Genomic DNA, 24,223 nt, shown 5'->3' with positions numbered 1-24,223 from the left:
GCAAAAGTCAAAAATAATAACCCCTGTCAGGTGAAATTGAGATTGCCTGCTGATCGATTGTGCCGTTAACGGCTTATTGTACATCTTGTTATTTCAAGGAATACCTTTTAGTCAACAGACTTATTGGACGAGTAAACAAACTATCAATTACATTCGAAACGACCCATTTAAAACGCGGTAGTAACGTGTCAATTATTTTCTACTTAACGCTGTCAGAAGTGTGTGGTAGCCGAGTTCGATACACTCTATTCTCCAAATAATATGTTTCACCGAATCGTCACGCATATTGTAATACTTCACTGTCAATTACTGTAACTCACGATTACAACTGTTCACTTGTTTGTTTAATTTTTGTTGGCTGTTCTTGAGAAAAGTTCATTCCCTTTTCTGCTGCAAATTCGTTCATTTCTTTCGGCGTTGCGAAATATATTTTTTAAATATTCGTTTCAAACACTGTCGTTTATTCAGTTTTGTCATAAATAATGATTATTTTAACTAAATTGAATTTTGTTAAGAATTTTTGGTTATTTCGGGTTCAATTGTCGGATTAATATCAAGAATATTTGCTCAGGAAATTACATCAACATTTTACGAGTTACATACCATCTAGATCTTTATCTTGTTCTTCTTTAAGAACCTCTGCAATTAAATTATAATATGAATAAATTGATACTGATAAAATCTGAATTGATTGTTTGATACTGAAAAAATCCACTGCTAGGACGATGCACGACGGTTAAAGTTAAAACGAAAATTGATTAATGGATCTAGTCCTGGGATTGTGGAAATACCAGAATTCTAGAAAAGACAATATAATATAATACACATACAATATAACATCTAGTACGATTACCGTGAAAACAATTCGAGCCACACATTCCACTATTATTAACATATAAAGGCTCTGCACTTGAGCAACCATACAAAAGTCCCTAACCCCGTAAACTTTGACACTCTACCTGCCGCAATTACCTCTCGGCCGGAGCCTTAATTTTCGTTAATTTTCCTCCTCCCGTTTTCCCTTTCGTTCCATCGCCGTTGCATTTGCTTTTATTCGAGACGCTTACAACCCAACCCGGTTGGTTTTCCATCCTTCGTTTCTCTTTTACTCACACGAAAGTAGAACACTTCCTTCTACAGATGCTAATCATGGTAATCTCACAGTATACCGTCCCTCCGGTACGTGACAGCATTCAAAATTGTCTGTACAATTTGTTCATTTATGTTGCCAGATGCTTTTGTCCGTGGTCGCATTTTTACGGCGATCCTTGAATAAACTGTTGGGACACACACGTGATGACTATGTTTAGGATTATTCACGTTTATCTATTTTTTGAAACCTACTTTTGAAGGTATACTTCTTGTAGACACGTATTTCCATCATTCCTAACGCATCAGCTGCTTGTTGAATTCATTTGCCAGATACTGAACGACGATTTTGATACTCTGGGTCAGAATAGACTCGGACTCCGCCGTCGGAGTGCTAAGAGAAGCCCCGGATAGTAATAACTAGACTGCGGATCTTAACGACTTTGCTCGTTTAAAAGCAACATTACAACATTCTTGAATTTTTTAATTTTTCTACTGTTTTATATTTCGTCCAATCAATTTCTTCATAAATGCATCAAGTTCTGCAGTCTAGTAATAATCCTTAGTAGTCGAAGGTAACTCAGAGTCACCATTAAAAATTGCTGCATAATTATTCACAATATTGTTTACAATATTAAATACGTTGGTATCCAATTAATTACTATACATTTAAGTATTGTATGAGGCATTATAACAATCCCATATCCATAAAATGAATAAAATCGTATACAATGGAGTTATTCTAGGTCGGAAGAAATGTTTAATTTTCAAGTTAAAATAGCTCCGACTGCAAAGGATTAAATATGCATAAAAGAAAATAAATCGTGTACAATGGAAATATTCTAGGTCGGAAGACATGTCTTGGTTTAGGAGTTAAAACAGCTTCGAGTACGAAGGATTAGAAGAAGAACGAAGAAGATCCACATACATATAGAAAAGTTCCGGATAGGAGGGCTTTAACCCTCCGTATACTGTGCCGGAGTCTATTTTGACCGGGAGTATCCAAATCTTCATTCAAGTACTCAATTTGTGGCGATTGAACTAACTGAATAGCTGTTTCATTGAGAATATCGGAAAAACTAATGTGTCTACACGAGATGTCGTCAAAACTAAATTTTTAGTAATTATTAATTAGAGCTGTGAATGATCCGAAGCATTGCCACACAATTATATAAGATATAAAAATCATCCGTTGCCCGAGGGTTAAAGTAGCCTCGATCGCAAGGAGATAGAAATGAAAAATGATGAAGTTTAGGAAGGTCGTCTAGAAAAGTGCACGTTGCACGTTGCAAGGAAAAGTGCACAATGGTTTGCAGCAAGGGCGACGAGCACAGGCGAGTGCGAGCTCGGTGACTGGTGTCGATGGAGAAACTAGCGATGATGTGGGGCAACGAAGGGTAACAATAATTCCAGGACGGACGCAAACACCCGCGCCGTGCCGTGCCGCGTCGAGATCACACGCGGCACGTGATTCCACGTGCTTTTGCACGTGCTAAGTGTAGCCGGCCAGGCCAAGGAACAGAACGATCGAGAGAGAAAGAGAGTCACGCTCTCGCACACCTTTCCTCGTGCGGGTTAATACCGTCGAAGGAAAAGCATGACCGAGTCACGTGCATGCGTCAGTCACTCGGCTCGATTCACGCGACCGGTCGTCCTATCAATTAGCCGAGGCTTCGCATAACAAGGCGATTTTCTCGAAAATCCTGGCCCGAAAAGCATTTTCGAATTACTCTAACATCTTGACATTACTTCCACACAGAAATGCCACTCGTATCCTATACAGGCGTCACTGTCCCTTGACCTGGTATAGATAGACCAATTTAATAGAAATTTAAATAAAATCGCGACTATAAAAATAAAAGCGTGGAGCGCTGAACTAAATTGACGTAATCTTCGTAAAAACGCTCCACGCTTTTATTTTTATAGTCACTGATGTCATGATTTTATTTCAATTTATATTAAATTTCTCTATCTATTCCGACACTAATTTTATAACGGAAGAAGTTTTGAGCTTAATTGCTTAAAAATTTGGGGAAAAATATTATTAATCATTTAACTGGATTCGGTATTTTATGGAGAACCAGGAAAAAAATTATTTTCTCCTTGTTAGTGTGTTTTAATATAAGCGTGGTTTCTAAAAAGTTTTTTTTATATATTTTATTTTTACTGATTTATACAATGAATTCTTCTGGGAGTAAATTCGCATAGTTGTGTACACAGTAATTACAACTTTATTATGGATTAACTTTAATGTTCGAATCTACTGCGATTTTTCGTTGCGCTTGACCTAGGCACAACTCGTCCCAATATTTTTCTGGGCGATTGGCGAAACATTATACTCCTTGTATACTGTTTTTGCGCACGCTCAGCTAACTAGAATTCAGATATCATCGGTTCGGATAATCGAGGACCTGAAATAAAAGCCAGGTCGGTAGGATTAATTGTTACTCGAGTTATCGTTGGGTTTCATTGAAGCGATTAGGTAGAATATAGAAACCAATTAGGCACTTTCTACTGAATCGTACTGCGTGCGATACACGCGTAACGTTAAATATGACCGCACTCGCGAAACACAGCTGAACACGCTACCGAGTGGTGGTATAGAAATCGCGAGCATTAGTTCAATATTTGTGCAAACCGAAATCCGTATGACTAATTTGTAGTCAATCACGAACAAGGAACTGAACTAAATATGTCAAAGAGAGCGTGCGGACGAGGCATCGGTGCAGTAAATTATTAGTGAAATCAAGTTACACGCATAACTAAACGCGCGGAAGTGAATTTACCATACATGAGCCTTCAACGCTCTGGATATGCAAATTTGTTGCTACTATTGCTCGCTTACGACAGCTACAGGTCTCCAAGGTTACGAGTACAGCAAGGTTATCTTTCAGTATTAATTTATCCGTTGCGCGTTTCTGCTCGAATAATTGCAGGCGGACCCGTTAATTATTTTCCGGCCAGTTCCGAACCGATTGTGCCTTACACAACGTTCGCTTTCTGCGGGTGTCTCAGTGTTCGAATATCAACGCATTCGGGTGAACAACACTCTTGAATAAAATCAATAAATTGACAAAAATATTTACCGGACCAACCGCGAATGGTTTATTGCAACTAGACAGCGGATTTTATGCATTTATGACAAAAATGAATAGCTGTAATTTAAAACAATAAAATTATTTGAAGCATTTAAAAATATTGTTGTATTATTAGGTCGTTCGGAAAGTCATTTCGTTCTCTCAAAGGAAAATGAAAGCCAATTTTTTACCATTCAGAATAAGTTTTGTGACATTTTGTTCTGGGAAATTTTAAATTGATTAATTAAGTTTAAATTAATTTTTAATGATCTCTTGCGATTTTTCAGGCATCTTAAAGATTCCGTGCTCGTAGAATTTCTGTTTTCTATTAGCAAAAACTTGAGTTGTATGACTTTTTACTCTTAAACTCTCCTTAAACAGCACACAATTTTTTCTTTCGTGCACTGCATATTTACCCTCGCGGTAATAAAAAAGCAAAAGGTGATGGAAATCTTACAACATCTTGCAAAAAAATGTTTGAAAGGGTAGAAAGCACCACAAGGCAGTAATTAAGTAGTAACAAATGGAAACATTGCCATCTGTACACGAAAAACGAAATTACTCTCCGAACGACCTATAGTTTCTATCAATTAGACATATTAAGAAAGAAAAAAAATTTCTATCTCACTGCAGTTCGTTGCAATACAGGTAGAGAATTTTTATTTTTTATAAAAATCCACTGTTCTACAAAGGTTTCTTAGATTCAAGTTCAAAATTTGATAGAATTTCATTGTCTACAGAAGTATGTGTAGTCAAGGAAAATTATTTTTACGAAAATTGCATAATATCTAGTATAACATAAATTATTAAAATATATGTCACAATGATTTCACATGATTGCAGACATACTTTCTAAAATTGATTACAGAATATTTAATTTATTTTTGTTTTACATTGTCAGTTCCAATGTACAATTTTTAATTGTACGGCAATTTCGAAAAACGAATGGGACCGTCTTCTGTGAATAAATTTCCTTGGTCCTATTCAGAGTAATGTGGTGTTCACAGCAATCTGTCGTGCGTGCTACACCTCTCCGTGCAGCAGATCGTATTTTCTATTTCTCCGAAGCTTTGCCCCGCGATCATAGTTCTTGACATTGTGTAGAAAGTTGATTGAGAAAGCAGCAGTATCTTCGTGTTATCAACTTTCCAAAGCTAGTCCGATAAACGCCGATATAGGTTAATTTATCGTGGATTGACGGCATAAGTTACTCATGCGTGTCACATAACTGTCAGTAAAATATTTCCGACCACTTTTCTTCTATAGTTCATATTCCTTAAATCTTTCGTTAAGCCTTGTCGAGTATTCGTTCACACGTTCGGATTTTTGTTTGCACACACGTTCCCTTGTGTCTGAAAATTTATGAAATTCGCACACCATAAATGTAAATGCGTGTTCCCCAGTGCATTGTATGCTTTTGGAAACGGCGATTGGCTAACCGCGAAAAATAATTAGAATTGCAAAATTGCCAGGCATGCGCAGCGTTCAATTAGTTCCCCCGTTATAGTACCAAAAACGATTACACGAGCTCTGTCGTAAGAAAGCTATTCTTCCTGTTCGTGCTTTCGTGACTCAAACGCTGTTTCCTGCACATGGGATCTTTCGAGCACGCAGCAATAGCAACCGGCCGGGACAAGTGTGTTGATTTAAACATTAACTTTCTACAGCGTAGCGAATGTTGAAGGAATTGACGTGACTGAAGGATTTACAAAAAGATTAACGTGTGTATTGATTACAGGACGCGAAAGAAAGCCTCGCAGGATCTTGTAAATTAAATTCCTTCGAGCAATCGAAATTGGTAGAATACGGATTTTATGCATCTGTCAACCTAAAAATATGAGTAGGTGTAATTTGAAACAGTAAAAATACTAGAACGATTTAAAAATATTGTTACATTTTTTTTTAAACCTATTAAACGTATTACGAAAGAAAATGAATATCTATTTTAGTTCAGTTTGTTGGAATTCAGATAAAAATGTTTTGTTTTCTATGAAAATCCGCTGTCTATTGAAAAATTTAAGTACTGATTTTATACAAGGGTCAAATGGTTGTTTTGTTATTATCGTTATACAAAAGACAACTTGGATAATAGAATTTCAAGTGTAGATAAATTTTTATGAAAAAAAAAACATACACGCAGGAACTTATTTTACAATAGCTTCGAGTATGCTCACATCTGCAAGAAACTCATTGCAGTAATTAAAATTTACGTACTGTGTTAATTAAGCATTTGAATTTCTGATTCGTTGAGTGCTACTCGGTACCCCTTACTGTCACAAAATTCCAGATAGCATCTCTCCGAATGAGGATGTTCATTAACACATGCTAAATAAGCAAGATGAAGGACTGTTGGCAAATCTTTCCTTTTAATCCGAGATTCAGCGTTATTTTCAGATTCTCTGGATGATAATTCTAGAAATATGTTCTCAGGTGAGGTTCAATTATGTAACCATAAATTGCCGTGTATTTAATCGTCTGCGCGGAGAAAATAAAAGTTATGCGGCGTGAGTTAATTATTAAAGAAATACTCGCCTCATTTTCGCTTAATTCCATCTGCATCCTACGATCATAATCGAACGCCTGCGGAAATAAAGTCAATAAAATATGGCTATTTGCGTGTTATTTGCGTGGACATCAATGTATTAGTTTCAACTTGTTAGGATAATTGAGCCGTTTATTTTGAAAGTGGCCCAAGTCCATTTGTCAGTTGTTTGATGTTAAGGTAGTAGCCTCCAGCAGACGTCTAGACCTCTAGCCTCCAGTAGAAATATTAAAGTAGCTTTAACGTGGCTAAAAATTGTTCAAACTGTGGAACGTAATGTAGAAATGTCATTAAAGAAAAATAATTTACTGTTTTTTAAAAGAAGAATACAATTTTTGTTTGGATCCTGTGTCCTGCAATCAATGCAAACATTTTTGATTACCACGCTTATATTAGCTTGCCGTGTCGCTGTTGTATGCGTCAAATCTTGTAATCGAATTATAAAACACTTCCCGATGAGCTACAGACTTGTTCGGTACATAGTACGTGATCGCGTTCAGCGATCCCCACTCCGCGCGGCACCGCTCCCTACTCCACTACGCGTTCCCACTCCGACTCATCCCCACTCTACTGACCCACTTCGCACAACAGTTCCATCTCGGATAATTTCGTCCTCCATCAAGAGACGTCGTGCCTCGGAGTCATCCCCTCATTCTATCTCGCGTTTCTATATATCTTACTATTTCATACCAGTATTACTATATCTCGCGTTCCATTTAAAAAAAAATACATAAAAAAAACTAAAAACCACGCTTATATTAAAACGCACTAAAAAGAAGAAAATAATTTTTTTAGGCATTAGCGACTATAAATAAAAGCGTGGAGCGCTGAACTATATTGACGTAATCTTCGTGGACGCTCCACGCTTTTATTTATAGTCACTAATGTCTAAAAAAAATTATTTTCTCCTTTTTAGTGCATTTTAATATAACCGTGGTTTTTAACAAGATTTTTTTATATATTTTTTTTTGCACAAAGATCCGCAGTATAATGATAAGCAGTCAACATTTAAGTTGTGGGAATATTACGTATGAATGAAATTATCGAAAGGTGCATTTGGGTTCGGTGGTGTAGGTATTGGCTGGTAGGATAACCGTTAAAAAAGGAAATGGAGTCCATATCCGTTTTCGGAGAGACCAGCCGGTAGCTGGATTTAATGCGCCCTGTACGAAAGCTGAAGTGAGTTCGACGCTAAATGCGCCTAGAAGGCATCGAGTGCGACAAAAAGTTCGCTACCGTTTCGGGCGAAACCGCCACATAGCAGCAACAGCGGCGGTCGGTCGGTCGGTCTTGCCCGTAGCTCCGTTACGATTGTTGAGCCGCTCGCGGGTTCAGGTAGATCTGATTTCCGTCGAGCTATAAACCCGTTCATAGTTACTCCTTTATGCAGAATTCACGTGCACGAGAGCGTGGCAGTCGGTGCACTGTCCGATGCACGTGACGGCGGGCTCATTGCGCCGGCCGCAGTCACGTGCACGAGCCAAAGTGCTCCGTCTCGCTACGGCTCGGGAATGCACGCCTAAGATTTGTCGGCGTATCCCCTCGTGCACCGATGAAATATGCATGAATCATGTCACACATGCATCGATTCACGTGAAATTGATTCCACGTCTTCATCGGATACAGCAAAAACCACGCGGAACCCGGAGAATGCACCGATGCATTCCATAACTGGCGCATCGATGCATCTTTGCGCTTTCGTCACGTTTGCAAATTTACAAAGCAAACTAAAAATGTGGCCATTTGTTTCGTCCCTTAGCCCTTAAACTCTTGCACTAGGACTCGAACGATTAGAACTTCCTCGTAGTTATTAATTTTTTAATTTTGTACGTATAATTTAATTATGTACATACTAATCTGTATATAAGTATATGTTGTATATTTTCCTCATTTTTAAAAATCCTCGCCAGGAATGCGTTAGATAATTCTGCCCTTCGCTGATTCGGCAGCGCAGGCACAGATAGAAAATCTAAAAATCGTTACCTTCACTTTTTCCTTCGCAATTGCGACCTTGTAAACTAATCCTTCTAACGTCTGAAAAAAACTCAAGCTTCTAGGTACAATTTTGTAAAAGTTATTCGTTTTTAAAAGCAAGAAACCCTTTAGCCATCAACTGGAAAAGATTGTTAAACAACTTCAACCTTGAATCACGGATCGTTTTGACACGTAAAATGTTGTATTCTGTTTTTGATTCAAGAAACACTATTTCAGGATATGCATTGACAATCGAAACTCGAATATGAAAATATGAGTAGGCGTAATATTCTGGAACGAGTTCCGCGTCGTTCGGCAAGCAATAAATGCGGCATTACATAGACTTTTTTCAGATACGCGGTGAGAGAACATGAATGCGGTGGGTTCGTAAGCGGGCACAGTTGAATTCTCGCATGCTTCGTTTTTTTTCGCCACGCAAATCTTTAAACGTATACGTGCCTATAAAATGCGTATGTGTTTATCTACACCGCCACGGTCCATCGACGTTCTAGATCGGTTAATATTGTTAGCCCGAACCCATTTTCTAGGTCAGCCATACCCAGTATCTAATAAGCAATTACGTTTATTGACCACTTATAAACCACAGAACGCTCGACCAGGAATGCAGTTCTATTTTGCCACCTTGAATTCAACCAGCGCTGTTCACGGCCCGACATATTTGATTTATAAGAGACAAGTGCTGACACTCGGGTTTCATATGAAGAGGTTTAACGTTTTTCACTTCTTACATTGGATTCTTTTAATCGAGGATCGTAATACGCGTAGGAAGAAAAAAGTGATTGAACATTATCCTCAACAAGAAATTCTTTCTTATCAGAGATACAGATAAGGTGTGTTATCGTGTATACCTCCATCTACAAATCCCGAAAGTTTCATTGAAAAATTCGTAAAACTAAGGACATCCAATTAAATTTAAATAAAAGCGATTTTTCTTCGTGATTGAAGATTTTCATGTAGTTAGAAAAATTGTTTCACTCATCTTAAACAGTACACTGTTACGTCTGAAGGTTTAAACGATTAAAAATAACAAAATCCGACTAAATTCGAGTGATAGTAGAAGAGACAAATTTCGCATACATAATCGAATCAAAATATTTTTGGAAACCCGGTTAATTTGCACGCAGCTAGATGTACGAGAGATCCCCTAAAAAAGATCACCTTTCTATTTCAAGTTACTGTAAAAGGCGATTGCAACAAGCCTGCAGGTACGGTTAAAGGCAAGTTTAAAAATGCAGGTTCCAGGTTGCAGCGGTTGCTGAACACTAGGAAGAATCGTGCGAATGCAGGAAGTCCGTGTAGACCATACTCGGTTAAGCCGCACAAGGACGAACAAGGAGATGCACGTAATCTCTCAATTTCACTCGAGCAGAAGCGTTATAGAATCTATCTTACGACAGTCTTTTTTTCTCATCCGAGCGAGTTGTTTCTGTAGAGTTTCCTCGCTAGGAATGGGAAACGTTCAAACGAAACCCGTCGATCGACGTCCGACCGTGTCGCGAGCATTTCCTTTAACCCACGCTGGGCCTTTTACGATTTTCATAGCAATCGTGACCAAATTTAATCCTCACCATGTCCACCAATATTTATTCCGTAGTGTCACAAAGTCTATAATTGGCAGCCGAGTTCTTACCGAATTAGCCAATAGCATTAGCAAATTCAATGAAATTCTGCTAGTATAATTTAATCGTTTCTGTTCGATCATCGAACGAAAGGGAAAATATCTTATTCATTAGTTCATTATTTGAAGAAAAAATTGTAGTGAAAAGGCCGAAGATCTTGAAACATTGCAATTTTTAGCACTTTTGATTGTTTGTAATTCGTAAATCGATTAACCAATTTCAATGAAATTTTCAGAACGTATATAATTCATACGAGTTCACAAAACACATCTTTTAAATTTTCGTTATTGGCCCAGCTAAAAAAGTTGTAGAAATCAATTTTTACTATTGTTTTTCACAATTCCAAATGCATTTTTTAACTTATTTATTATACCTCATTCACTAAACTAATTCTTCTAACCTTACAGAGAAATTGAAGTCGTTTGGTCCATTAAAATGTGTGGAATCAGTTATGATCCTTATTGTATATGTTTTGAACTTGGTAGGTTTAGTGTTGAGCAACCTCTGCTTTAGACTTGCTTCTTCAAGATCAATATTAATAGTAATTGGCTGGTAAAAAGATGAAATTTAGATGAAACCCTGGGGCAAAACGAGCATTTGTCGATTTCGAATGCAATCGCCACGTTGATCTCGCGGATCGAAGGATCGCCACTTAGGCGCGTTTTCCAGTCATCCTTGAAGGTAAAGATGTAGTTACGCTCAGCTCGCGGCCAGTAGGCGGACAAAGAGGCAAAGACAATGAGCAACGTCTCAGGCATTCGAAAAATTCACACCCACACTCTCCGTTATCTTTGTCGCCGATTGTTTTGTTTTAACATTTCCTCCGGTAAACACGTATGTATACTTACCTACAGCCGCCGTTTAGTTGCAACACGGTCGGCAAGTCTATATGAACCTTCGGCCTCTAATGAACGGCTTTATATGGTTTTTATTTACCGTGATGTCTTACGCTCTCGCTGAATCACGTATTAACGAGCCAATGTTTAGGCGAAATCGAACATTCCGATCTTCGTGTATCATACATCGTTACACCTTTTTCGGTGATTATCAACGTGAGAGGAGTGAGTCTTCGTTGCAAAATACTTAATCCGTGATTCAATCTCCCATTTACCAATTAGGAAATTAACGGTTGTATTGATCGTGGGATAAGCGGCGAGATAAATGAGAAATCCGCGGGCGCGAACGACTAGAGAATCGCGAAGTTGGCGATATTCAAATAACTTCGTGAAAATGAATGATGCAGGAAGCTAATTAGGCGCGTTCTAAAGCGTGAAGTCTCAGATTTAATGATCTTCAGGTTATTATTCGCAGAGATATTTTTAAATCGTGTATCTTACGTTATTCTATAGGCAATGTTGTGGTTGCGCGAATAGAGGTACACTTTTTGGTTAAAGTTCTGTAAAATGGAGAGAAAAAATCGCACAGCAAGTTTCATAATATCGTTGTAAAGGGGATGCTTCGCTCTTCAACCTCATTGTGATTTTAGTCGTGAAATAAATTTGTCAATGTCTGCGGAGACGTTTGAATTTGCAAAAGTTTCATCATCTGATAAATCCATCTCTGACAAAAATGATTTCGATCTTTTCTAACGGAGGTATAACAATTTGAAGAGCGTCTCGTCATTTACAGCATCTGTGAATTTGCAGAAGCAAAGTTAAAAAACGTTAAGAGTGGGAAATAAAAATGGCAGTAACCACTTGATTGGGCTTTTTACATCCTGCAGATCCCAATGAGGTTTACTGAAACGAATTGATTGTTAAGTCGGAAGAAGGAATGGTGTCAGCATTTACGGCCAGGCCAACGCGTCGATGATCATCGAACGGTTCGCATGGCCAGTGAAATGACCTGAGAACGGCCCCGTATTTTTTTTTACGCAACACACGACACATTCTTCCTGGTGAACGAAGGTAAACGCTCCCTGGCGATACCTTAACCGGTGGAAAATTGTGTCTTATTTCTCAATTAAGAAAGGTACAGTTTAAACTGTATCGCGCCGCGCTTGTTCGCTTTTTACCAGCAAAGGCATTGGATATTGGGACAGTGAGAGGATGGAAGAAACTGTGAGAGGTGATGAATGCGCACGAAACGATAGGGGCGAGTCGAACAGAGAGCGAAAAAACATTCTGTGCGAGCGGTTACGTTGGTCGAAACGGCCACATAAATTCGTTGACATAGCATAAATTCGATTCTGTCGGGGCACTTGATCCGTGCACACGCGAGCGCACTGACTTTTCCCTGATCAAGGTGAATGTAAACACTTTTTGCACAATGTAGAGCACACACGCCGGTAGCAAAGTCCTTAGAAATATTGCTCGGTAGCGTACGCACTCCCACAGAGAAAGGTAGCAAGGTAAATTGACGCATAATTGAGCAGAGATAAAATACTCGCGTGATTGAACTGCATTTGGGTCGTGTCAGTTGCTTTGTGACGTATGGTTTTTGTTGAAAATCTAGTAGGACGCAGTGTACAAGAAATTAAGGTGGGTTTAAGTCATCATTTCGCTGATTTTGAACTTGATTGCTGAGTGCGGACCTTTCCAAGTTTGTGGTCGTTCTAATTTGAATCTGTACGTGACCAAGGGGAACATAAGGTTTAGTATCTTTGACATAATGTGCAATGTAAAATTAATTTGGTTTTGTATAGTGCAGAATATGTAAACTTAGAGGGAGTTTAAGTCATCATTTCTCTAGCTTCGCATTTGTTTACGAGATACAGCCCTCCGAATTTTCCAATTATTCTAAGAAGACACTCCACGTGGTAAATGATTTGGGAAAACCAATGTTTATAGTTGCTTTGATAAATATATTGAATAATTTAAACTGAATTTGCATGATATGATTTAAGAACGTCCATATGCTATTTTCGATTTATTAAAATTTTTAAAGATGAAAAGAAATGATCTATGAAATAGTGATCATAGCGTATAATTACAAATTGCAAAATTTCAGCTTTCGTTTCACAAAACAAATGGCTCCGATTTCATCTGATTTTGTGATTCCGTTGTAGGCGCGAGTCGCTGGCCGAAAATTCATGCGGCGAGTAATCGTCCGCGTGCATTGACACCTCGACGATTGTTCAGGACGCATAATGAGAGAGAATGGGAGAAGGAACGCGGCGATAGTGATCTAAGAATCCGTATGCGCGAGTCGCTCGTGATTAAAGGATAAGATCTAACGGCGGTGTCCCTAGCGAGCACAATAACTGGGACCTTTCTAGCCTGCTCTTCGTCACGAGACGAAGCGGTCCCAATGCAAACGCGTCGAGATAATCACGGATACACTTGCAAGTTGCAACTGCATCGGCCGCCGCGCCGAGAGGGAAACCGGATTCCCTTGATCTTGCGCGCCGCGGCTGAATTATTCCGCGGCGAGCGACACCTTTGCAACGCGCGAAACTACAAAAATCAGCACGCTCCCATATATCGCCGTTATGTTACTACCGGATACCATTACACCCACGATTGGTTCACAGTTACGCCGTTGCATTCGAGCCGCTCCTTTCGTTCGGAACTTGTCAGTTACCGTTGGCAACGCTAACTGTCTCTCCGACGTTCGTCATCGCTACCAAGAACCAGAGTTGGGCATTAATCGATTAAAATTTTCATCAAGATTGATTGATTAATGTGTACGATTAAAAAAGTAATCCTTGAAAAAATCGGCGATTGAGTCAATCGATTGATGAAGTTAATCGTCAATCGTTGATTAAAAGAAGAGATCATCGAAAAATTGGAGACTGATTCAATCGATTGATGAAGTTAATCGTCAATCGTTGATTAAAAGAAGAGATCATCGAAAAATTGGAGACTGATTCAATCAATTGATGAAGTTAATCGTCAATCGTTGATTAAATTTTTGCCCAACTCTGCCAAGAACCATTGGAAGATATAAGCAATTCTTCCATTAATTACTTGCAGGGAGAAGTCACAGTGGTGGGGTCGTTGATTTTAATTAAACTTTTTCTGGTGAATCTAGAGCAAGCATAAGCAGACCCATGTCCAGAAAATTCATTGTTACACTTTATTTCCTATTGAAACGAGAAATTGAATATGTTATTCGAAACACACGTGGCAAAGCAGTTATTCTGTAACGAATGCTCCTCGAACGAACAACGTAGAACAACGTTCTACACGTAGAAAGTTAAAACCTAACACGTCTGAGATATCGTTCAATTATAATATAAAATGGAGCAGTTCGATCTACAGATTTCCGACCACCTGGTTGAATCGTAATTAAACTTGAACAACATAGGGAAACAAGAGCAGCTTTTGCAGAAATTAACGAGACACACGGGCAATCGTACGCGCACACAAATTGGTACGAAAGTTCAGAGGACATGGTTACGAGCTCTTAGGTTGAGATTTACGTATTTTTCATTGGTATTATTTATGCAATTTATGACCGGTTACGTGTCACGCATTAGGCTCTAGAATCCATGTTTCTTGCATGTTAGATCGAGTTTGATCGATCATAAATATAAATTTAATCGTGAAAGTGGGCATGAAAGAGCAACTTTTATTCCGAAAACCGGAACGTCAGCACGGAAAGACAGCCGGAGGAAAAAGGGGTGGAACTGCTTGCTCGATTTCATGTGGAAAGGTAGTAGATTCGCGATTTTACGACACGAATATTCTACAGATCCGTTACACGTGTCTGCCTCACTATTTGCTCTCGTAAACACTGTACACGTTCACGTCGAACACAAAATTTGGTCACTTATGCTTGGACTGTGGATTTTTATGCATTTATGGAGAAATTAGCTAGGTGAAATGTAAAACAATAAAATATTAGAAAAGTCTTCAATATAAAGACGCCATTAAGGGATGAAATGAATTTTTATTTAACTCCTACTTCCCACAAATGAAGCAGAACATTTTTAATTTTGCATGAAGATCCGCAGCCCACTTATGCTAGTCGAGGAAAAAGGAAACTCCCCGCGCTGTTCCCAAACGGTGATTTCACTCCCTACCAAATAATTTTACCGTACACAAGAAGTACATCTCACATCACAGACAGAAAGAGATAAATCATTTGACAATATGTAAAAATAATAAATGGATGAATTTTCATTCTGGAACGTACATGAGGGTTAAATAAATTGCTTAGGATTCATGAATTTGCGTGGTTGCATATTTAACATATTAATTAATATAGCTTTGCTCAGAGTTAATGATCAGTATGATTTGCACCCCTAACCTCTGGGGCTACCCTCATCGTTCCTATTTGTAATGGAAACGTTGCAAAGCCGAGTATGGCTTAACAGTCGTTAAAAAGTTTGGATTGCGAGCGCATTTGATGAAAATTAGAGGTGCGTAGGAGTGTTCGAATCGACCTTCGCGATCTCATAGCGACAGCCGTTAAGAAAAAGAGAATCGGAGCGATCGAAGGTGCAGCAGTAGCTGCGTGGTTTCGAATCCAGTTATCCTCGGTTCTCAGGTGCTTCTAATTGGCTCGGAGGAGAATAACGACGCGACACGTAACGAGTATTGCTCACGTGAGAAGATGGTAACGCTGGTTGGCTTGCACTCGAGGCGCAACGTGCGGTGCATTCCGGCGTGCACGCTGCACGGTGTGGTGGTGTACGGTACTCCGAGACTGCGGTGATCTTTAGCAGGACGCAGTCCTTGAATCCAACAGCGAGATGCAGCGCGATGCATCGACGAAAAAGTCATTGTAATAGGTCACTCCTTCTCTCGCGAGCCGCCTATTACCCTGGCAAACTCTATTCGAACGTGGAAAATCCAGCGAATGCATTATTCGAGCCAGTTGCACAAATTGACGATCTTACACGTCTCTTTCTCCGAATACCGTTCGACTTCTTTCTGTTTGTGTTGTAACACATACACAGGGACCAAAAATAACAATTATTCTAAAATATAAAGAAAAAATTCGAAGAACAAACTTATTAAAAAATATCGATTTTTATACTTTTCGGTTACAAATAACAGTCATTAGTGTTAAAAAATTGGATCCTTCTCGATAACTGTTGTCGATGAGAGAAATCTATTTCTATCGCTCATAACAGTTATTGATGAGAGAAATCTATTTCGATCGCTCATAACAGTTATCGAGATCGAATTTCTTTTTTCACTTGTTCATAATAGTTATTGAGTTGTCTACTCTTTTTCGGGTGGAGCAAGCCTGTGATATTCATTGAGAAGGTTTCGTACAACAAGACGAATCAACAGACCTTAAGAACAACACAAAATCTGTTTCTGTTTGTCACATTAAATTTCGATTGTAGCAATTCATTTTACGAAGAAAAAATATATAAAATAATTGATTGTCTACCATTTGAAAGTTGTACTATTTAATAATGACTGGTACAAATTTCCTTCATCAATAACTGTTATGAGCGATCGAAATGAACTTCTCTCATTGACAACTGTTATAAGCGATGGAAATAAATTTATCTCGTCGAATAACTGTTATGAGTGAACGAAATGAGTTTCTCTCAACGATAACATTTACCAACAAGAGAAAAAAATTCTCGGTTACTTATAATGTTTATTTGTAACCAATACGTTTTTAGTCGAATAAATACTTGTTATTCTATGACCTTTTTTATTTTTGATTATAACAGTTATGGTGACTGCACATATATCTTTAAAATGTGACCATGTAAATGAAATTTGATTTGTTCATTCAAAGGGCGGAGCGAGTGAAAGTCTAGTTTTTCCGAATTTTTACTACCTATCTATCATTTAGAATATTTTGTATTCTGACTTCTCAAGAGGCAATTCTACCCATCATATCTCGAAAACGGGGCTTATCCGCTAAAATGACACGACTTTTCGACTCGTACGACTCGTTTCTAGACCCAGTATCTAGCCCTAGATTTCTGCGACACCCTGTATATCATCCGTTGACCATATGCCACGCGATACACGGATAGACGGGGTCACGAGACTCCATTTAAAAGTGCCTTGCACTTTTGCGCGACAGACCTTGAGTACAGAGCCGACTGGAATGCAATTTACCGAGCATTGTTCGTAACTCGTACTGTACTGAACTTTGTTTAAATATATGCTCGTTTCATTGGCTTCGTTTCAGCTGAGGTTACTCGTGTAACCGTTGCTTAATGGCTTAATGGAAAATGGAGGAAAACGATTAATTTACGCGACACTGCGGGAATGCCGTGCTCTTATCGTAAGTCTCATATGTATGTCGCTTGCGATATGACATAGTTGCGAGCATGCACAATGGCCATTATTCGCATGTTTTCAATAACGAAGGAGTTTCGCAATTTTTCTGAACCGAAACGGACGCGATTCTCGTCGTGTCAGACGATTTTGTCGATCACTCACGTCGTTAATCTTCTGCAAACGTCTGTGTTTCATTTCGATCTTTCTTCATCGTAAAGATGCCGACTGTGAAGTGCAGCTTCATTCAAGCGATATAATTAACAAGCGACAAAATTAACCAGTTCACGGAAGGTTAAGAAAATATTTTAATGACGAGCCTTTTTGCCGGTGTCTTGCGTACTGCATTTTAATTCGGTTTCGCGGAATTCGTTCGGCTTTCTTGATTTCGGGGAACACGTCTATTTTTTCGACTCCTCGCGAAATGCTTCACTTCCTTCGCTGCCATTACAGCTCGAAACTCCGCGTAAAAACATTTATGCTTGAAGAACAATTTCGTTCTGGTTTAGTTAGTCCGAGATTCGACCTCTTGCTGACCAACCATAGCTCCCTTCGCTGCCAAACAAACCGTAATTAATGTATTCCGATCGTTTCCCCATTAACATTGCGTTTTTACGATTTCTAGCATCGTTAACTAATCCGCTCCGTCTATTAAAATCATTCTAATTTGGTTTCGCGCAATCGATGCAGAAAATTCTGCACAAAGATCTACAAATTACCTATAAAAACAGGAATTCCCATGAAGATTCTATTTGTTAAACTGTTGATAACAGGCAATTCATTGCGATCTTCTGCACTTCGGTAAAATTGAAATAAAACCATTGCAAAAAAATTTAAAAGAAACGAAATGAAACAACTTTCTATTGGAAAGGATAAGACAAACATACCTAAACGAAAGCCGATACGATGAACCTTCTCGGGTGCAAGAAACATCATAATGCGATATTAGAACAAAACCATGATAAGAAGTGTGTAACAGACCTACAGAACGTAGGCCTGTTACGAACAAACCCCTAGCAAACCTCCACCGGTTAGACACGACGACGCGATCTAGTAACGTACCACCGGCCTCCTGTCACAACAACAACACCGCCTGTACCGCACGTACCCCGCGCCCAGGCCCGTATTCCAACGGGAATCCAAATCAAATTTCCAAAATACTGTTCGAAAGACGGTATACGTCACCAGCAAAATACCGCACCGCACCACCATCCCTTACCTCCAAACCATCCCTATAAAAGCCGGCACGAACAGACTAGAATCACCTGAGTCTGCCAGCAGTTATCCAGGAACAACCACGTGCGATATTCCAGTGCTGTGAGTATTCTACCTGTAACCGTTGTCCACGTCTCCGCCGTTATCGGCATCCTGGTTCCGCTGGTACGAGCCGTGCTCTACCTCGAACACTCGGTGTGTCACCGGTCTCTTTCGCTAGGCGCGTCGCCTCCGAGAGTCGACGATTAAGAAGCGGTGTGTCACCCTTCGACCTCGTCGAAACCCTGTCGTCCTGCCAGTCCGCTGGTGCGAGCCGTGCTCCACCTCGAACACCCGGTGCGTCACCGGTCACTTTCGCTAGGCGCGTCGCCTCCGAGAGCCGACGAACAAGAAGCGGTGCGTCACCCTTTGACTTCGTCGGAGAACCTCCTGTCCAGTTATCCCGTCGCTCCGCTGGTGCGAGTTGTACTCCACCTCGAACATACCCGGTGCGTCACCGGTATATTTCGTGATACGCGTCGTCCACGAAATCGGCCGAACTAGAAGCGGTGCGTCACCCTTCGACGTCGCCTAAGAACCGCCTAGAAAGTCACCCTCGTGAGGCGAGTCGCCCCCGAGGCCAGTCGAGCCAGACAAGGTGCGTCACCTTGATCGAACTCCCTGAACGACTGTCCGGAGGGACTTCGATGACCCGTGCGTCACGGCCATCGAAGGACCACGACAACCCGGCCTAGGTAGGGAGATCACGACGACAGTCGTGATCTAACTCTACCCCTGTCCATCCTGCCCGCGTCCTACGCCACATACAGGTTCGGGTAGCACTCGCACGGTCACACGTTCTAAAGTCACGGGCACCGTAGTATTTCCACCGCGCACTGTATCCTGAGGCACCGTAACATACGCGACCGAAAGGCAGCGAGTATAATTTGTTTAACCGCAACCGAATCGTCTCAGTTATTTCACCCGCATCGACTCCGTTCCTCGCGTCGACACTCCACTTGTCGTTTAGAACCCTGGGTCGGCGAGCTGTTCAACACCAAGGAGCCCGAACGCGAGGAAGCCGAACGACGACGAAACACACCTGTTACAAGTGTGGCCGCAGAAGAGCGAAAGTAATGAAACGTATACGCGAAGAACGTTTCATTAGACGCGGGGAATGTAAAAGTTAATTAAACAAAACCCCGCGGTCGCGATAGCGGTAGTAGGAATTGCCATGAGCGTAGAACCTTTTCGATGCGAGAGTGGTCAAATCGATATGAAAAAAGTGCAATCGTGGAAAGGATCAGCTACCGTTGAATGGGAATGATTACAAGATCAGATCATGAACGCGGATTCAGTCAGTATTAAATTGAATTTACTGTGACATAGAATTAAAGTAATGACATTATAACGCCATAGGGTGCCATGTCTATGTCACCGCGCATGCAATTACCAATAGGCTGGCCGGTAGCACCTGTTTGGGCTCGTTTTATACCGGTTACGCCTGTTCCGTGCACTTCGATGAAGAGTAACACAGGTGCCACAACTGCGCGTTGTGTTCACTGAAATCGGTCATTATTGGATGGCAAAAAATTGCTTCTGTAGACTGTCTACAAAATGCATTTTTTTTTTCAGACGTTGTTGGTTACGATTGTCGTCCGGTTTTTAATTCGGCGAGATCGAGCCGGTGTTTTATTCCAGAAACGCGTGCCCATTATTTCGAAAGCAGTCTACAGCGACACAATCAACCGACTTCTTTTTCTTTCTGTAAACGCTTCCGACTGTCGCTGGTCGTGTTGCGTCGCGCGAAGTTCATCGAGCACTGTTCGTTTCGCGAGAGTTGCTGTACCTAATGGCAAGAAGCGTTCCGCGGTAGACCAGAATCGAAGGTATCCGAAATAACTCGTAAAACGGCTTTGGGTTTCGCCTTTGCCCGTCGCGTCGTAAGTACGACGTTTCATAAATTCAACCACAGTTTGGCCAACCGGGGAATTTCACCGCGACTTCTTGCCGGCTCGCGTGAGTCACGAATTTTTAGAAACCCACCGCGGAGAATGCGTCCTGCAAAAATCGCATTCCTCTGCACTCCGAACGATTTTAACCCTTGCCGCTCTAAAAATTGCTGTACCATTATTCAGAATGTTGTTTACATTGTTAAATATGTTGGTATCTAATCAATTGCTGCACATTCAAGTATTGTATGAGATATTATATCAATTTCATATCCATAAAATGAAAAGAGCAAATACAATGGAATTATTCTAGGTCGGGAGAAATGTTTAATTTTCAAGTTGAAGTAGCTCCGACAGCAAAGGGTTAAAATTTCAATCGACAGTCAAACGAAGCTACGGAACACACCCTCTTCTCTATCTTTTTATTCCTATATTCTATATTATTTCATTTTCAAAATGTGTAGTTGCTTCAGAATATTTTTACACTCTGTTAATAATTCTCACAAGAGAACAACGAATTGATTCAGCATCTAAAAATCACGGTTTTACCTTCTCAGAGAGATTTTATATTTCGAGTAATTTCGATAATGAATCCTGAAATGGAAAAGATGATCTTCGGTCACCTTCTTGAAGAAACTTTTGGAGAGACACTATCGAGCACAGTTCTAACTGGAATTGCGATGATTAAAGACATTAAATGATCGTTGATAAGTGGCGAATTTCTAATAATTTCTGGTCAATCGTCTTATTCGCAATCCCAGAGAACGGCCGAAGTGTTTTGCCGCAGTCGAAGACAAAAATGTAATTGCGCGGTGGAGTGTCGGTTGTCCGCCGTTTGCCGATCGACGACGGACTTTTTCGCGATCTGGTGGCCTCTTATGAAATCGCGAGGAAAATAAATAGTTAGTTTTAGCGTCCTGCACGCGGCCTCTCGGATTTGTCTCGCGTGTATAAAGCGCTTTTCGCTCGGTACGATCGGCTGACGCGATTACTCCTCGGGCTACGTTTAATTCGACTGTGATTTCGTTCGAGGCAATATTTTATCGTTCGACGACGTATCGACCGGACACGGATTCGAATCTGGATCACCGATAATTTTCCGTGGGCACTTGCCGACCACCCGATTCCAGCAGATTTGCATTCCTCCGCTCGAATCGCTTTCGAAACGCAGCTACGAAGAATAGCGTTGTGATTTCTCCAGAAAAATGTCCAGCTTATTTCCGGATCGATTAGGATCCGCTGCTAATCAACATTCCCGCGCGAAGACCGCGCGCCGTTCACGATCATCGGGCTCCATCTTGTTCCGCGAAACGCTTCAACAGGTTGTTGTATGTGAGGTGTCCAATTTTTAGCCATTGACTTGAGATGCAGTCTTAGAGACGTCATGAAATTGTTTAAATTAATGATAATTAACAGCAAATGCGATTATAGTTGTGAATTTGATGTTATTTATGATAAAAATGAGTGGATAAAATGCAAAATAGTACACAGATTTAAAGAATTTAAAAGTACTATCTATTTTCCACACACAATTCCTTGAAATTTTAATTGAAAGAAACGAATGTGTTTAATGCAGATAATTTTTGCATGAGAATCGAGACCACTGAGAGACTAAAATATTTTAATTGCATCTCAGGAAACAGACCAAAACTCGCCAAACTGAAAAGAAGGAAATTTTAAAAAATTGCATTTTATAAACCGTACAACATATCTGCCTTCGGGAGTTGATTTTGTTCGAGTCTTATAATTAAATGTTTTTGTTCGCCGGTTAATGCCAGCGCATTCGGTGTTGCACCACGTGAAACACGTTTGATACCGAACCCGGCGTTTCGAACGTGGAAATAATGAATTGCAATAACTGCAAGCCACCTGTCTGATTAAAATGAGGTTCCCCCGACGCGATGTAATTGCCAAAGAATTTGCTAAACGTGTGCTAAAAATTGTATTATTTTTCTCTGTCAATCAACGAGTCATATTGCTCGATTCGCGGTCGTCGAAGTTCAACGACTCAATAAGCGTCGAAAGACTATAACGAGTGGCCTAACCGCGGGCCCACGTGGCTCGGTTTTATCGCGTGCCGGTGATCGGTTGTACCGGTGACGTATTTTTTTTCAAAATCTGGCGTTAAACGGCAATCGTGTCGCATTATTCGCGGACAAGTAGCAAAGTGATACGAAGTGCTCACGAGGCCGTTTATGCAAATAAGGGTGTCCCGATGGTATCGTTTTAAAATCAGGTGCGCGCGAGCGCGTGCGATTTTCGCGTGTGCGCGATTATTTCGATCTCGTGCGCAGTGCGCGACCGTTACCTAATTACACGGCGCGCACCGGCTAGCATGGTTCCGCGACTGACAGCGAAAATTACATTAGACGTCGTCGTCGCGATTATATTTCCAGCACGAGGACATCATTGGTCTGTCCGCTCATGTTCTCGCCGGAAAACCCTTCACCGAAGTTGAAGCATGGCCTGCACGTGACGCGAGAGCACGTGTCAGTCGGCCTCACTTGTTTCCGAAAGTATTTCCCTCGCGGTTGTGACGGCGAGCCTGACTCCCATCGATCATCCAATTTTATTACTTTCGAGAAAAAAAAAGAAATCTTTTGAAAAATTGCAATCGAATTGATTGAACCCCAAGAATCATAAATCATATTTCGTCCGATCATTTCAATTATCGAATTCGTGGGGCTGCTCGTTTATCCAAACGATGATTAATAAAACCTGCACGATACGCAAATTGTGTAGTTCGCCTCGATGGTGTTAACCTTTTATCATTTTGTCTGTGATTAATTGACGGGCGCTTCTGGGCCGGATGAGTGTCAGAAATGTATTAAAATGTACTTACGACTCTTAAAATTTAGTAAAAAATAACTAGCAAATTTAATATTTCTAGCTGCTTCAAAAGATAATAATATTTCTGATCATGTGCAGAAATTTGTTTTCGATTAAAATACCTACATTTGCATATGTACTCGCACATGTACCAGGCGCACTAATTGGAATTGCAAATTCAAAACATCGTGTTCTGGACAAAGACGCTTGTACCTTATAAACTCTACATGATAAAATCGAACATTTCATGTATAACAATTTAATTTTACCATTTTCTAGTCTGACATAGCTATCATAAAATTGAGAAGAGTCATTGGACAAAATAGAAATTCTTTGCAAACAGAACTATCTTTGTCCCTTTAACAATTTTGTTAAGCTGAAACTATAATACATTTTTTAACCCGGCTACTCAGAAATCCGCAGTTCAGAAATGACAATTACATACATCTAACATTGTGCAGTTCGCATAGATTGCAGCGTCTTTGTGCACCGCTGCGCAAATCCCCGATTGCATCCGCGTCGAATTAAAAAATCCCGCTGCAAGTACAGGGTGTATAAAAAGTGATGGTCACATCCGTTCTAGGGGTGAATCTACACCTCTGGATTGGTGGACATTTGTAAGAGAAACTTGCATAAAAATTGTTGTTAAAGTTTGTTTTTAAATCAATACCTTCTATTCATCGAGAAGAGAAAAAGTTTCAACAGAAGGCACATGTGGCAAACAAATAGATATTCAGAAATAAGCTGTTAAAGAGTTTGCTATTGTGTGGAGTTTTACGTATAGACA

At 40.2% G+C, this 24,223-nt stretch overlaps 1 protein-coding gene across 1 annotated transcript in view; it reads left to right on the top strand.

The window, feature by feature from the left end:
• Window positions 1-24,223, top strand: part of LOC143209195 (uncharacterized) — an 84,492-nt gene that overhangs the window by 993 nt on the left and 59,276 nt on the right. The window lies entirely within an intron of this gene.

This window comes from Lasioglossum baleicum, chromosome 5 (assembly GCF_051020765.1).
Source record: "Lasioglossum baleicum chromosome 5, iyLasBale1, whole genome shotgun sequence".
Classification (NCBI taxonomy): Eukaryota; Metazoa; Arthropoda; class Insecta; order Hymenoptera; family Halictidae; genus Lasioglossum; species Lasioglossum baleicum.
The sequence above is the reverse complement of the archived record's forward strand: the minus strand, read 5'-3'. Positions and strand labels throughout refer to the sequence as shown.